Here is a 3,061-nt window from a genome sequence, read left to right as displayed (position 1 = left end):
CGACTCCCCCTTAAAGAAGTTCTAAGCACTCCGTCCTCAGGCCACAAGTGGCCCATCGGGACCATCCGACCGCCGTGTCATCCTCAATGAGGATGCGGATAGGAGGGGCGTGTGGTCAGCACACCGCTCTCCCAGTCGCTATGATAGTTTTCTTTGACCGGAGCCGCTACTACTCGGTCGAGTAGCTCCTCAATTGGCATCACGAGGCTGAGTGCACCACGAAAAATGGCAACAGCACATGGCGGCTGGAGGGTCACCCATCCAAGTGCCGGCCATGCCCGACAGCGCTTAACTTCGGTGGTCTCACGGGAACCGGTGTATCCACTGCGGCAAGGCCGTTGCCAAAGAAGTTCTAAAAAGGATTTTATTTCTGCTTGTGTGAATTTTGACCTGTCAGATATAGTACCTGGGATACAGTCGTGTTTGGGAAACGGGTTCCATTACACTCATATAACAAAGCTTGCTACTTTCTAATTTAAGGTGGAGAGATAAGGCTTAGAGTTTGATGTAGTTTCTAAGACAGTTTGTGATTGTAAGTTCTGTTGCGTTGAGTTGGGAGTTATTCTGGTGCGAACATTCGCTGCAGCATTAGTAAAGTGCTGTTGATCAGTCAAGGACATGTCAAACGAGATATCCAGGACACATTGCAGAGGAGAGGTTTATACGATCTTGTTGCAATGATGACAGACGTCTCGCTCAACTCACTGTGCTTTTGTTCACTACCAGTTCTCTGTGGACACTGTACCAGACACTGTGGATATATGCGATACTCTGGTTTTCCGACAAAAGACGCTCAATGACAACTGTCTGCTTGGAACGTACCTCCGTTACAGACGCCGTTTTGAAGGTTACCTATAGTGCCCGCCAACTGTCGGAACTTCATGAAACTTTAGGGGCTGAAGTAGCAAATTACGCATTTTTTCAACCGAAAAAAATGTTCCATTACTCAATGAACGCCCCTCGTAAATTCAAATTTTCGCAGGCTTCATTGAACTGATTAATGACGGTCGCTGCGATGGGTCGTTAGAGGAGGTCAAGACCGACTTACTGTCGAAGCCTTGTCCTATCACAGAACATGCTCCATCTCTAAGGACCTCATCATCGATCGGAAATGTTTCTGTTGTTAGTTGTCAAATATGTGTTTTTAGTCTTTACTGTTTACAGCGATTTCTAGCTCACGTGCACATTGCTGACAAACATTCTGTGCTCGTTAGTCGATCTCTGAGCCCAATACAGTCTTTCCTCAATCGAGACGAGCGGCAAGAGCGACTTTCTTTGGCGAGCAGTGTCTCGTACAATAGGAGCACAGCACAGCCTCAGACTCTGGAGGTAAGGAATGTTCTGAGTTCGAATGGGACAAGGGGTAGACAGAGGCTGCCTGGCAGTTTATGTTTCGGTCTGCAAAAGGAGCTTTGTGCTGACACGTTCATTGTGGAGAAGACTGATGTGCAAACTTGCCCGTAATTTGCTACAAGCTATTTCTTTTTATGAGCTGCTGAGATTACCATCGTACAGTGCACTACTACAGTCCGACGAATTCAGGTCTGTCTGAGTCAGTACATTATATTCAACATGATTTTTGTTCTGAGGCACTCAATCTCGATTTACTTGGGCCATAAATCTGTTTCAGGGTCGAACTAAATAAATGTCTTCCTTATTCATTAAGTCGCTATTGATATTTTCGTGGGTATGTTGGATAATTTGTGGATTACTTCTTTCTCATACAGTGGTACAGAATGCCACGGCGTTAATGCATAAATAATAGTATTCAGTGTACTATGAGCTGTGTTTTGAGTTAAAATAATCTGTCCTTTGAACACGATTTTATTAAACTAATAGTTGAAACTGAACGATTCTCTTTAGCATAAGATGTCCTCGTGCATTTCCCAAATTAAACTGCAGTACAGGTTCTGTTATCATTTTCCTTCAGCATATGTATTTATTCGGTACGAATTACTTATACATTCAGCACTTATCGAAGGTGAATTACGTAGAGGTCCTCATCGCAGCTGATGATGTCTCAGGATGCATTCAGTGTTTATTCTGATATTCGCTAATTTCAAGTGTTAAGATCACAATCCGAGCAAGGTATGTTCTACACACTCCTTGTCAGTCCGATATTCCACTTCTAAATGAATTAAATAAAAAAAAAAACGTATCAGAGGAACTAAAATTCAGCTTGAAACGATATCAGTTATAAGTTTTTCTCATGACACTATTAACCCCTGTGAAAGCGAGGAATAGTTTGAAGCCCTGTTGAAAGAGATGAACTGTCTACAGAGCACCGGCTATGGACCGAGTGCAAACAAAAGAAAGACGAAGCTACTGAGAAGTAACGCGAAGGGGCTAGGGACACACTTACATTGGGGATCACGTAGTACAGAAAGTGAAGTAATGTCTCGTATCTGGGAAATAAAATAACGCATGAAGCAAGTAGGGCATTACTAGCATAATAGAACGGGTAAAGAGAGCATTTTTCGCCAAAGTAGCTGTTCTACTATCAAGTTCAGACTTTGATCTTATTAAGAAATTTCAAATAAATGGTGCCTAGAGCTCAGATCTGTATGGAAGTGAATCAAGGACGAAAACCGGAAAAGATGAGAATCGAAGCCTTTGGTGTTACGAAAGGAAAAGAAAAATTAGAAGAATGGTAAGAAAAGACAGAGGAGATTCTCTGCAGATGGGCGAAGAATGCAGTATTTAATAAAAAGTACTTACAACACACAAGATGAGAGAGTATTTATTAAAATATCAGGGAATAACTTACACAGTCATATTGGACAAAAATTGTATGAGAAGACAGAGATAAGAAAATATTCAACATATTATCGACGACGTTAGGTTAAGTGCCGTTCTGAGGTGACGACGTTTGCACAAGAGAGGAAGTAGTAGCGAGCTGCATCAAACCATTCAGTATTCTGCAAAAGAAAACAAACTTAATTTGGTAGTATTTTAACCTAGTACATGTTTTTGCATGTCTCTCGAGCTCTTCAAATAATATCTCTTCCTCTTGCGATTTTAAAGCAGTTCTCCGGTATTGCTCGCCTCTGCTGTTTCTGCT

General features: G+C 42.2%; 1 pseudogene; it reads right to left on the bottom strand.

Moving 5' to 3' along the window:
- Positions 1-226: 226 nt before the first annotated feature.
- LOC126254227 (5S ribosomal RNA) lies at positions 227-343 on the bottom strand (annotated as a pseudogene).
- Positions 344-3,061: the final 2,718 nt, after the last annotated feature.

The sequence above is a fragment of the Schistocerca nitens genome, chromosome 4 (genome assembly GCF_023898315.1).
Source record: "Schistocerca nitens isolate TAMUIC-IGC-003100 chromosome 4, iqSchNite1.1, whole genome shotgun sequence".
Lineage (NCBI taxonomy): Eukaryota > Metazoa > Arthropoda > Insecta > Orthoptera > Acrididae > Schistocerca > Schistocerca nitens.
Note: the sequence above shows the minus strand (reverse complement) of the source record. Positions and strands in the feature narration are given on the sequence as shown.